This window comes from Xyrauchen texanus, chromosome 27 (genome assembly GCF_025860055.1).
Source record: "Xyrauchen texanus isolate HMW12.3.18 chromosome 27, RBS_HiC_50CHRs, whole genome shotgun sequence".
In the NCBI taxonomy this organism is placed as follows: Eukaryota; Metazoa; Chordata; class Actinopteri; order Cypriniformes; family Catostomidae; genus Xyrauchen; species Xyrauchen texanus.
This window is the reverse complement of record NC_068302.1, coordinates 12,394,709-12,409,011: the sequence shown is the minus strand read 5'-3', so window position 1 is coordinate 12,409,011 and position 14,303 is coordinate 12,394,709. Positions and strand designations below refer to the sequence as shown.

At 36.5% G+C, this 14,303-nt stretch overlaps 1 protein-coding gene across 3 annotated transcripts in view; it reads right to left on the bottom strand.

Annotated features, from left to right (window-relative positions):
* Positions 1-6,969, bottom strand: part of LOC127620897 (2-oxoglutarate dehydrogenase complex component E1) — a 45,220-nt gene extending 38,251 nt beyond the window's left edge. For all 3 annotated transcript variants that reach the window (XM_052094241.1, XM_052094239.1, XM_052094240.1), the window contains exon 1: positions 6,849-6,969. The gene's annotated coding sequence lies outside the window, so the exon portion shown is untranslated. The remainder of the gene's footprint in view (positions 1-6,848) is intronic.
* Positions 6,970-14,303: the final 7,334 nt, after the last annotated feature.

Below are 14,303 nucleotides of genomic sequence, written 5' to 3'. Positions count from 1 at the left end.
CGATGACGTCATCTAATCCAGAGAAGCTATGCGGTTTCAGCCAGATTGCTAATGATCAATACATCGGATTACCTTGTGTGTAGATAATCGCCTCCTCTAAGGTATGTGACATTTTATGTTTGGTTTATTTTTCATGAAGATATAAGTGAAAATGCAGCTTATAAGCAACACCTATTTACGTGCAACATGTATGTCAAAGACATATACTTAGCTATTACTCACGAAATTTTTAAAACAAATAGGCTGGATGTATTCTACACATTGAGAGCTTTCCATCTACACATGGCTATTTGATCAGTTTGATGTTTTTAATGATTACAATAATACAGTTGAAGTCAGAACTTTAAATACACATTAGCCAAATACATTTAAACTCCGTTTTTCACAATTCCTGACACTTAATCATAGAAAACATTCCCTGTCTTAGGTCAGTTAGGATCACTACTTTATTTTAAGAATGTGAAATATCAGAATAATAGTAGAAAGAATGATTTCTTTCAGATTTTATTTCTTTCATCACATTCCTAGTGGATCAGAAGTTTACAAATAAGTTGCTGGAATTTTGGCCCATTCCTCCAGACAGAACTGGTGTAATTGAGTCAGGCTTGTAAGCCTCCTTGCTCCCACATGCTATTTCAGTTCTTCCCAGATTGAGGTCAAGGCTTTGCGATGGCCACACCAATACCTTGACTTTGTTGTCCTTAAGCCATTTTGCCACAACTTTGGAGGTATGCTTGGGGTCATTATTTATTTGGAAGACCCACTTGCGGCCAAGCTTTAACTTCATGGCTGATGTCTTGAGATGTTGCTTCAATGTAAGGCTGGGCGATATGGCCAAAATTGTTATCAAGATAATCTTTTTCATATTGTTCGATATCGATATTTATCACGATATACATTTACACATTGCACTTTCTTTTTTTTAAGTTGACAAAAAAAATTAGAAACCGTCAAAATAGTCTCTACAAAACTGCACAGGGGGTTCAGAGACAGCCAAAGCAGTGGACTCTGCAGGATCTTTGACCAATTTGACCGTCTTTTACCGTTTATCAATTGAAAATGAATCTTAAAAGATCATCTGTTTGTTCTGAAACAGTGACAGCAGTCCAGTATTTGTTGGAATATTTTTACATTAAAATGAAATATTTTTTTTAATATTTCTTAAGATTCAGATACCCAAGTATGGGGCATAGAAGCCCTTGTGACTGTGGAATGATGTTGAATGTGGGTTCAGGGGTGTCCTGAGAGAAAATTTAGAAAACGTTTTTTTTATTATTAAAAAAAACATTTGTATATTTTCATTAAAGTGAGAGACTAGTCTACCGACTAGTAATTTTAGTCTTTCCTTATCCATTCCATACATGTAATTAATTTTCACAAAATTAGAACAGAAATCGATTTGTTTATTATTAAAAGGCACGTAACATGCTGATTAATAAAGATAAATTTAGGAGGGGAAAAACGTTATGGTCTAAAAGGTGCTTTGAAACCACGTTAACTCATGCAGCGCTTCATATCTACACACATGCTTGAAAAAAGGCAAAGGCAACGTGTGCAGAGCGGGACAGGGTAGAAATGATGCATGTTTGTTGCTAGAGAACACTATTCAAGATTACAGCGCAGAAAGATCAGAGCTGTTGTCCACATCACTGTTGTGCTGCCGCGCTCTTCACTAGAGACGATGAGAGGGCGCAGCCGTTGTCACGAAGTCTTGCGGTGCGGATGGAATCAATCCAGTGTCCGACATAACCTAATTGTTAGCAAGGCAGCTAGCATTAGCAAGTTCATCCAGTCTGACACCTGAAAACGCTCTCAGCTTCACTCACAATGCGCTAGTGACCGTAGGATTGGCAGCGATGTGGAGCAAGCGCTCTCCTAGCGCTGTGAGCGCCTTTGAGCGTACAGTCAGGTCCATAAATATTGGGACATCGACACAATTCTAATATTTTTGGCTCTATAAACCACCACAATGGATTTTAAATGAAATTAACAAGATGTGCTTTAACTGCAGACTTTCAGCTTTAATTTCAGGGTATTTACATCCAAATCAGGTGAACAGTGTAGGAATTACAACAGTTTGTATACGTGCCTCCCACTGTTTAAGGGACGTACAAGATGTACAACTTAACAAGAGGGTAAGTACATCAGAGTCTCTAGTTTGAGAAATAGACGCCTCACATGTCCTCAGGTCCTCAGATCTTAACCCCATTGAGCTTTTGTGGGATCAGTTAGACTGTAAGGTGCGTGAGAAGTGTCCAACAAGACAGCCACATCTACGGCAAGTGCTACAGGAAGTGTGGGATGAAATGTCACTGGAGTATTTGGACAAACTGACAGCTAGAATGACAAGGATCTGCAAAGCTTTCATTGCTGCATGTGGAGGAGGTTTTGATGAGAATTCTTTGAAGTAGTTTTTTACAATTGTAATTGTAGTCATTTTTTACATTATTAATGTCCTGACTGACTATATATACATTGTGATCAGTTGAATGCCACTTTGGTGAAAAAAGTACAAATTTCTTACCATAAGAGCAAAATCTGTACATTATTCCAAACTTTTGGCTGCCAGTGTAGATACTTTTCTATCTGTTTCCAGCATCTTCACAAGGTCCTTTGTTGTTCTGCGATTGATTTGCACTTTTTGCATCAAACTACTTTCATCTCTAGGAGACAGAATGCGTCTCCTTTCGGAGCGGTATGATAGCTGTGTGCTCCCATGGTGTTTATACTTGCGTACTGTTGTTTGTACAGATGAACGTGGAACCTTCAGGCATTTGGAAATTGTGCCCAAGGATGAACTAGACTTCCACAATTTTTTTTTTCCGAGGTCTTGGTTGATTTCCTTTTATTTTCCCCATGATTTCAAGCAAAGAGGCAAAGAGTTTGAAGGTAGGCCTTAAAATACATCCACTGGTACACCTACATCAGAAGGCAACTGGCTAATTGTCTAAAGGCTTGACATAATTTTTTGGATTTTTCAAAGCTGTTTAAAGGCACAGTTAACTTAGTGTATGTAAACTTCTGACCCCACTGGAATTGTGATATAGTCAATTAAAAGTGAAACAATCTGCCTGTACACAATTGTTGGAAAAATTACTTGTGTCTAGTGTTGTCAAAAATACCGATACTCCGGTACCAAGTCGGTACTCAAACAAAAAATTATTTGCGATACCAGTAATTCTGAAGGTTAATGGGGTACCGAGTGCAGAGTCGGGAACTTTCGAACCCTCACAACAAGCAAAAGATTGCAGCAAGCAAAGCTGCTGCGGAGCCTCAACTGAATCATGTCGAAATGAAAAGTGGAAAAAGACAGGTTTGGAAATTCATAGGTTAGGGAAACATCATAAATCAGCAAAAACCTATTTGTAAACGGTGCTTTCGCAATTTTCTGACTAAAGGAGGAAACACATCAAACGTAATAAAACACATGAAAGACAGACACCCGGATTGATTTAAGCAACTAAAGCAGGTGAGTTTAAAAGCATATTATCATTTCCATTAGGTCTGAAATGTTTAGTTGACATTATCGAAAATACAAAATTGACGAGAAAAATTGTGATCTCATTTAACGTAACAGGAAATCACATTAAACTGTAACGATGAAGCGTGAGAGCAGCACTGCAGCTCGCACCTGACAGAGGAAGAATTACACAGATCAGTCCAGATGCACTCTAAACTTTCACCGTTTATTTTAATACTTTGATCCCAAAGTATTAGGGAATGATTAAAAAAAAAAAAAAAAAAAAAAGTACATTCAGAAGCATGTACCGTTGTGGAATAAGCGGAGGCCGATCTCTTTAAAGGAAACATCCTGGCGTTACATCTTAAATGCAGTTATATTTAATGCGTTATAGCTTTATTAAAGTTCAAATAATACAGAAGCAGATCATGTTAATAACTATAAACTCAGAAACTGGCATTTGTCTGTATGGTCGGTGCGTCTCCTATAAGTTGCACGAATGTCCCGATCTAAGGGGGAGAGATTCAAACTGCACCCGGCTGAGAGAGACTCTGCCTCGGGGTCGCTCCTCCCTCGAGCGCACATGCTTAATGCAGCTAGATTAGAACTTAAAATCTATATATATGTCCATATGCATTTCTTATCATGAAGAAAAATGGCAAAATGCACCTTTATTAATAAGAGAGCACATTGCACATTAGTTTGGAAATAGTTTTTTATTCATTTTATTGTATGCTTGTTTATTTATGTTTTGTTTTTTAGTACTTGGTAAAAACTTATATAATTTTTTTTTTATTATAACAAAACTGAACAATGTATGCTTAAGTATTTTTGAACACTTATATGAGATTTGTAACTTTTAATTTATTTAAATTAAAGTGTTGCTCAATGGCATATTTTTGTTCTTAGTTCTGCTGCTAATGTTTTGTTAACATGTTGTAAAAATCAGTAACCTGTTTTTGTGTTTTTCTTTGGTACCGAAAATGGTATCGAGTACCGTGAAATTTCACTGGTATCGGTAGCGACTACTGAAATGTTGGTACCATGACAACACTACTTGTGTCATGCACAAAGTAGATGTCCTAAACAACTTGCCAAAACTATAGTTTGCTAATATGAAATCTGTGGAGTTGGTTTAGTGACTTCAACCTAAGTGTATGCAAACTTCTGACTTCAACTGTATGTACAGAGCAAAATCATTAATAAATTATCAGAACGGAACACATCTAATTCATCTACAAATTTCATTATTTTGGTCATAATGCCTACATGCATTGTAAAGTACAGCTTCTAAGCTTTCAAACAATACCCATTTTATGTTGGTCATGACTGTAGCTATTAATATTTTGACAATTATGTTATTTTCTCGTGGGCCCATCCGATCTTAAAGGGTTAATAGACAAAAGGTCTATATACATCTCAGCATGATTTTAATTCTTGATTTCATATGATGTTGTACAGCAAATGTGGTTTAGCGCTGTCATGGTGCTTTAACTAAGGTGGTTTTATGTGGCACAATGGCTTCCTCCAGAATACAGACAAAGGTCAAAGAGCTACACACATTTCTGATAAAGACCAAGAGTTCAAAATGAGACAGAATTTCATCTGTATTTACAAGGACAAGACACCTTTTAAACAGTGAAAGACTTGGTGTCTACAATAACACTGGAAATGTGTTGAATAAAATATGTACTGGTCCTAGTGAAATTAATTGTTTCAGAGGAAGTCACACACAGAAGCTGAACTATTCAAAACGAATGTCGAATGATGAAAGTCAAACTATGACTTTTGAATTTCCATTTTTGTTCACTAAATATGAGCTGCAATCCAAGACTTGCCATGTTTTTACTTGCTATGATTATAACTGATAACACTGGATAATGAGAATTTTTTTTGTGTATGTACATTTGTATTTGTACGCGAGACTCAGATGGACATTTTCGCTTGTAAGCAAAGAGAACTATAAAGACATTGTATCCCCAAAGCTGTCTGTTTTTAATCACTTACAAGCTAACATACTAATTCAGTTTCTACTACATGCTAATTCAGTGACACACTAGACATTTACATTTACATTTATGCATTTGGCAGACGCTTTTATCCAAAGCGACTTACAGTGCACTTATTACAGGGACAATCCCCCTGGAGCAACCTGGAGTTAAGTGTCTTGCTCAAGGACACAATGACTGTGGGGTTAGAACCTGTGACCTTCTGATTAACAGCCCTGTGCTTTAGCCACTACGCCACTACCACTCCCACTAGAAAGAGAAAAAGTAAAAGACATCTATTATCACATGGCGAACTGATAAGCAAAGATCATGGTTTTGTTCTGAGATATTAAATGCTGACTGTATAGTTTGAAAAATATGTGATCACAGGTGAACAAACCACTTATCATTTAAAGTGTGTTACACAACAGATTGCCTCACTTGACACTTAAGTTAATTATTCCATAAGTCAACAAGTATTTATAATTTATAATTCATATTTTATTCCATGACTTGGCCAGGACTTTTTCCTCATAGTAAGACACAGCATTGGCTTTCCTTCTTACTGTACGGAAGGAGTACTTATAAATGCCTCACTTCTGGAGCTTTTAATAGCAACTAAACTATGTCCTATTCAACAGAAAACGAAATAATGCTTGATGTTCCCCTCAATTAAACGAAATAAACGAGAGATGTCTTTGAAACTAGTATGGCCATGTGGTTGAAATGATCATGGACACCATCCAACACACGCCTATGTTTTGACCTTGTGTCCACACTCCCCTTCACTTCAGCGCCGGTTTTTCCCCCACTACGCTTCTGAGCGCTCATTGGTTGACAATCATTGACTACGCCTACATGACACGCCTGGTGTAATGTCAATGGAGATTCAGAGTGTCAATCATTATGTCCTTTCACTAAACATGGGTCTTGTGAAAATATTAGCAGCCCGTGCTAACGTCAAACCAAAGGCCGATAATGGAGTTAACACTGATTTCTCTCATTCAATTCAAACTTTTCTCACTTAGTAGCGGCATTTGTAAAATATATATTTTATCTGGCAACATTTAAACCCCTTTTATTTCTGTTGTGAACCATGACACACTAAGCTAGCCACAGTAATGAGCCTATTTAAGGTCAGTTCAGGAACGTAGTTTTGTTGCGAAGCTGGTTAGCATCCCACAGTTCAGCTGACAGAGAAATATCGACTTTTATGTATTTATTATATATTCAGTTCACTTTCTGTCACAGCCAGCACGAGCAAGCTGCCATCATGCTAATTTACAAGAACTCAAGTGAGAAAAGACACTCTTCGTTCTGTATTTGCTAAGAATGGCGTGAAATCTTCCCGTCAGGGCGGAGTGAAGTGTGCACATACAACAAGAAAAACGAACACTTACTTGGGTCGACAGCCGGTTCGTGTACCGGAGTTCTTCACGGCTCCGTTGACACCCTGTGCTGCTCGAGAGAGTGACAGTGGCGCGCACTACACCAGTTACTTCATGAAGGTCGTCATCCGCAGCTGACGTCACATCTTGATTTCGCGCGGCATTTTTATTGTCTATTCCTAATCAATTAGGTGGCTTAACATTTCTGTTAAATTATGCCTATAATATTTCAAAAATCCCTCTCAAATTATAAAAATTTAACCAGCAAGTACTTCTCGCTTGGAAAATTTGCTACTCTCACAATTTCTCTCCTCAAACCTCCTTCTTTTGGATCAATTCTATTATCTAATATTATCTAACTATTGCAAATACATATTTATTTTTAAGAAATTGGTTTAACAGAGACATTAATGATATTATATAAATGTTTGACAATTATGGGAATCTTTTAACTTATGAACAATTCATGATTAATCACAGTTCGCCTGTACATTTTAAGGAGTTTAATTTAGTCGTTAAAGCTATTCATTTAACCCTTATTCAGCTTGTTAAAAGTCTTATTTGCTAAAGCTTTCCAACAGTGACAAAACCAAAATTAATATTAGACAGTGTTGAACTGAGAAAAAAATGCAATAACCCACATATTTGTAACATTCTTCAAAAACAAAATAAAATGTATCCTAAAGGAAAATATTTGTGGAGTTCAATAATTGATGATATTAGCTGGAAGGATGTTTGGTTAATCCCCATTAAATATTGTATTAATAATAAAGTAAAAGAAGTACACTTCAAAATTTTACATACCATCTATCCTGTTAAATGTTTAATCTCAAAATATGCTGATATTGATGATTTAGGTTGCTTTTGCAAAAGTGAGAAAGAGTTGTTGAATCATTTGTTTTTTGATTGTAAAGTTGTCAACAGATTTTGGGTTGAACTGGCAGAATTTATCTTTAAGTTAGTGAATGTTGACTACTATTTCACATTAAAGGATGTTATTTTGTTTTATGAAAACAAAAGTAACAAAGACTTAGAATATATTAATTAATTGCCTATGATTAAGGTGTTTTCTTTTGAATTTGACTGTTATATGTCTTCACAAAGAATGTTAAAAAACAAAAAGTCCAAATGCCTGTATAAAATCCTATGACATAATTTTCAATTCCCCTGTTACACTGTAATATCTATATATGTATAACACATTAATGTGCTATGCTATGTTTGGTTATATGCTATATATATATATATATATATATATATATATATATATATATATATATATATATATATATATATATATATATATATATATATTAAATTAATTGTCTATTCCTAAGGTTATATATATTGCTTAAAACACTGTTGTATATCAGTACAGACAGTTTACAGTGTTTGTATCTCACATCTCGGGGAAAAATATTTTGTGCAAGTAGATTTTGAAGAAAAGATTAAGTACTTTCTACATTGAGTATGTTAGTTTTAGCGTGAACTTGAAACTATTAAATAAATTACAAATTTGGACTCCATTCAAACACGTACATTTGAATGCTCTAGCTTGTAAGTAAATATTATTTATGATTGTTTGTTATGTTTAAAACATGTCATCATGCATCAGTCCTAAAGTAGATATATTTATTTGCTAATTTGAGTAAATGTTACGTAACTTTTCAAAGCTGGTGTTCCCCATGCACCGGGTCTTGAATAATGAATGAGCTTGCATGTTTTCACTGTTTGATTTATGCAGTTTTTATTGGTGATTTTGTTGTTATGTTTGGTACCTTTTTAGTGAAGTCTGAAGTTAATTTTCTACTCAAAATTAACTATTCATGATGAAAAAAGTTATATTGAGTGTTACGTCATCTTGTTTTTTGCACCAAGTGTTCAGGTCTATGTGGGCAGCTCTGGATTGTTTTGGACACCATTACAGCAAGGTGATGTTGAGACTAACGGACATATCCGTCAACGATCTCTCTCTCCCGCACGATCTTCTGCAGTCGACCTTTATACCTCAGAGGCTTGATTAGCCTAATACGGGACCAGGTGTGTAGGATCACGACCCGGCCCCGCCCTCCGCCCTGCCACAGTCTCCCTGTAGTGCAGTCTCACAGTACGGACATTGCATGTCTCCATGTAGCATGCCTAAGGCACATTCACGCAGATGAGCAGAGACCATCAGCATCTTTCTTTTGAGTCAGTAGAAAGGTCTCTTCTTCTCCTTCTTTCTTGGTGTTTTATGGCAGTTGGCATCCAAATAGTTGCATTACTGCCACCTATTGTCTTTCTTCAACTTAGTCCTTATTAATTAGAGTCGTCCTTCCAGTCCAGTCCTCAAAAATTAATCAAATATTTCCTTCCTTGATAATTATTTCCACATTCTATTATACTTTTAAAATGTTACTATCATCTGTTACCCATTCTCCTTAGCTGTTCCATCATCTCTTCCCTTTCTTGTGAATATATTCTGAATGACATAATGATGTGTTTAACTGTCTCCTCCTACTGACATACATCACATAAACCTGTAGAAGGTTTCCCTATGATATGTAGAGTTTTATTTAGCTTGCAATGACCTATCCTTAGTCTACTTATTATAATTTGTTCTTTCCTTTTATTTCCCCTCTCTCTTACCATACCTACTTTATTTTGAACCCTGTACAGATGTCTCCCCTTCTCTTCATGATCCCACGGATGTTGCCATTTTTCCATGATCTTTTTCCATACTAGATTCTTCCCTTCTGACTTTGATAACTTAATTTTGACATCAACATGTCCCTTTTTTGTTGCCTCATTTCCCTGTATTCCCACATGTGCTGGGACCAGGGACGTACTGGGACTGAAATTCAGCCCGGGACTTTAAGATGGAGAGGCCTTTTACGCGAGTGCCCTTGGTGCACGAGCAGAAGGATTTTTTGCAGTTATTTTAATTCTAATAGTGTTTTTATGGTATAAAGAGAATCAGATTACACTGAAGACCTTCAAGAAATTTTAGGATGACACCTGCCTCTTCAGGTTGTATAAGCAAGTCACCACTGCACTGAACACAACCAGGTCAGCAAAACCTAATCTCGAACACATAAGTCACAGTATAGTTAGTATACTGCTAACTACCAGCATGTCATGTGTACAGTCAGTCGGAGTGATAAAATGGTTACAAATACTAACAAATACCCACTCAGATACTCAAAAACCACAATGCAGTCACATAAAATAGAGATTTGTGTGTGTGTGTGTGTGTGTGTGTCCTCACTTTCAACTCTCCCTGGCTCAGTTTCCCCTGTGCTGGACCCTGCCTCTGCTTACTGATTGTACAGCTGAGAAGAACATGAGAAGAACATCAGTAATAAATATGACTAAGAATAATACATTTTCTAATTCAATCTGTGCTTCAGTCAGGTTATTATCTAGTATGTGGAACTATTGGCATTTTATCCTATATGTAAATATGTAATATTGTGCTGTATTTTTCTATTTTGTGTGTGTGTGTGTGTGTGTCCTTAATAAAGCTTTGATTGATTGATTGATTGATTGATTGATATGCCTAATATGATTGCCTACCCAGCCTTGCACACTGCCCCTCTACCTGTCTGTTTCCTGGTTTCTGCTGCTCCTCCGCCTCCTCCTTCTCTCTCCTCCTCCTCCTTCTCTCTCCTCCTCTCTTCTCCTGCTCCTCCTCTTCTCTTTTCCTACATTGGAATTCTACCAAGCCATGTAATAAATGCCTATATTTAAATGCAAATATAAACAACTTCAGTGTATAATAAATCACTAATATATCCCTAATCGTGCACCTGTCCTGTCCATGCTGCTGGGTCCTTCCTCATCTGCACCTCCGGCTGCCACAGCACTCTTTCCACTACGGAAAAGGTCTGTTAATTTGGCGCATTTAGCTGCCACTTGTGCCAAAATGTTTTTCTTTTTAATTCTTATTTTTTCGGCCCCACCCATTTCTTTCTCTTCTATTCCTTCTTTTTGCCATTTTTACCGTTCGTATCTGTTGCATTCACAAAAACCCGCCAAACATGACCAAAAGTAAACTCCTTTGATCGGCGCCTAGTTTGAGCCAATCGGATGTCAGGAAAAACGAGGATCAACATTATGTATTCAACATTTCTACCTCTCCTCCATATTGCTCCATTGTCTTCAAATAATGATCTCCCCATATCCACTGGAAAGTTTAAGTAAATATCATTAATCATTATGGAGAATAAAGTTGGACTAATTACACTCCCTTGTGGAGTTCCGATTTCTACATTATATTGCCTTGACATATCTGACCCTATCTTCACCTGTATATTCCTTCCATTTAAGTAATCCATGATCCAGTTGAACATTTTCCTTCCAACTCCCATCAAGTGCAATTTAATTAGAAGTCCCTCTTTCCAGAACATATCGTATGCCTTCTCCACATCAAAGAAAACTGTGATTACTGTTTCTTTATTTATTTGAGCTTTCCTTATTTCCTCTTCCAAATGTATTACAGGATCCATTGTAGTTCTTCCTTTTCTAAATCCACTTTGATATCCAGCCATTGTATTTCTACTCTCTAAGAAACACATTATCCTTTTGTTTATCATGCGTTCCATTATTTTACATATATGTGATGTTAATGATATTGGCCTATAGTTCCCAGGTCTACTTGCATCTTTACCAGGCTTCCTTATTGGAATAATTACTGCTTCTTTCCAGCTGTATGACATTTCCCCTCCTCCCACACTCTGTTATACAACAGTGACCAGTTTCTTCTTCTCAATTCATGTGTTCCTCTTATCTTTCTGTTCATTTGTTTCCCCATGCTCTTTATTACCTCTTCCCTCCTTATTATGATTTTCCTCACCAGCCAACCTAACTGCTTCAGCATATAACACCTTTTCTTTTACCCTAATCTGCTGCACCTCCACCTGTTTTTTAAGTGCCTCACATCCCCACACTGACTTCCTCCACAATTACAGCACTTTGGTTTCATTCCCTCACCACACTTCCCATAATCATGTTCCCCTCCACATCTGACACACCACTTCCCTTTGCACATTTTGGCTATATGTCCAAACTCTTGTCAGTTATAACATCTCATTGGTTTCACTACATACTCTCTTACGTTATACCTTGAAAATCCAAAATATACCTCCTTAGGTATCTCTTTTTCCTCAAATTCAATCAATACAGACTCTTGACAAAAGGAATAGAGAAAAAGGAGACATTCTTTTTACTGTACCATTTCTCTACTATTAACATTTATGGGGACCCCATATATCACCCCTTTGCAACCATTAAACCTTTCCCCAACTTTTACAACCTCGTGGACCTTAACTTTTCCAACTTTTGTCATCTTTCTACCCTTTTCAATTTGATCTTCATTATTCCATCTAATTAGCAAATTTCCATTTCCTAGAATCCTTGCGAATTTCACTTCCCCTATCTGTCCTCTGATGATTTTTGTTAATTTAATCAGGTCTACTTTCTTAATTCATCCTTCAAATCTAACAACTATTTTCAGTCCTTCCTTCCTTCCTTTTTCCCCTCTTGACTTCCTTTACTTTTCGATTCTTCTATGCTAGATGCCTCTTATTTTCTTTCCCTTCCCCATGCTTGCCCATTCACTTACCCTTCTCTCAGCTTCCTCAATACAAACCATGCTATTACTCTCACTATCCATCTCTTTCCCTGCCATTTTCCCCTAGGTTTGCAAGGAATTTGTGACATTATTGTTCCGGATCTATACAGGCCGTCAGTCAATAATCCCACTCCAAGTTCCCCACAATAACCAAATTTAACTATATTCACTATACCTATACTTCACCGTCCTTAGTATTCCCTATTCAGTCGATCTGGTTTAATCTCTGATCACCGCAGTCGTTCACGCTTCTTCCTAAACATCCGTATGGAATGAAATCTTCCATAGATAGGTCTCTTTAGTGTCCTACGTTTTTATAACTGTGACCTTAATTGCCAACCATCTGTAAGCTGTTAGTGTCTTAATGACCGTTCCACAGGTGCATGTTCATTAATTGTTTATGGTTCAATGAACAAGCATGGAAAACATTGTTTAAATCCTTTACAATAAAGATCTGTAAAGTTATTTGGATTTTTACAAAGTTTTCTTTTTTTTGCTGAGTTTAGCATGCATAAAGCTTCACTGTGAAAGGCTGCCATGTGTCATGTGGTACATGTCGGAGTAGGTTACATGCATTGATATTCTTGTACAGTTTTTAAAGCATAGCTTAATTCAGTGTGACATTGCTTGAGTAAAACACACACACGAGTGTGTAAAAGTTATTTGAAACAAAGCATTGCAAAGTAGAGCACTCACATTAAAATGAAGACTCCAGTCATATCAGTAAACTTATAAACGCTCTTTTATTCTACATGGAGAGGGTCCACACATGGGGCTGCCATGTTACAATCACATGACCAGCCGAATAAGACTCGCTTAATCTGAGTAACCATCCTGTTATTAGACACTTTCACTCATTAATTAAATGAATCACGGCTGACGGTGAATACTATATTTCTACAATGGCATCTGAAACTGTGAACTATTGATTTTAAGTGATGCTGCATCCAAGCCGCTATGTGTTAGTGTAAGTCCAAGATGAAACTAAGACAAAAGTTACCGAGTGCACCTTTAAGAAATTCTAATTAAAGCCATCAATATTCGTGTGCAGCTTTTATTTAAAATATGGTTTGTTAAATTTACAAGCAATTTCTAAATGGAAATTGTTTTAAGTAAACCCCACAATCTTTTTTCTTTTTTCAGTGTGTTCTGGTTAGGGGTTTATTCTAAAAAGAAAAATTTCAATAATGATAATTTAATTTCAGCCTAAAGTGTGATGTCGATTTTTAATAAGAGAATCCCTGATTTTTAATCATCTGTCTCAATGCAAAATATTCTTAACCAGACTCCAAAGACCATTAATGGTTTTAATATGGACTTAACATTGTGCAATTCAAACGTCTATGAAAAAAAATCTACATTGCGCAGTGACCCCAGAGAGATCATTTATTAATGCAATGAATTTTCACATGAGATTCTTCGACTAGTGGACACTGTAGAAGTACACTCCTGCCAATTGTTTGTTTTTAATGGGGTCAAATTGACCCCAAACAGTAGCTCAAATTCCTGAAATTTGCATGTATACTTTGTGGCAAAATGGAGGAATATAGGCTGTAGACCTCAGTTTTGACCCCATTAAAACATACAGCAGTAATAATATTTGTCTAATAGGTTTTGTTGAGGTCAGAAGGAACATATTAAAAGAAAAAATAAGAAGCTAATTTAGAAATTACTGTGGTTATTTTTACATCATTGGACTTTTTAGGACCCCAGACACAGACAGTACAGTCCATCTCAACTGACCATGATGGTTAAAAATTCAATATAAGATGGGAGCACTGTGCTATCGAGAGAGAAGTTTTTCTTCTGCCCCTTTTTTGGCAGTATTTCACATTGCATGTCTAGATGTCAACAAA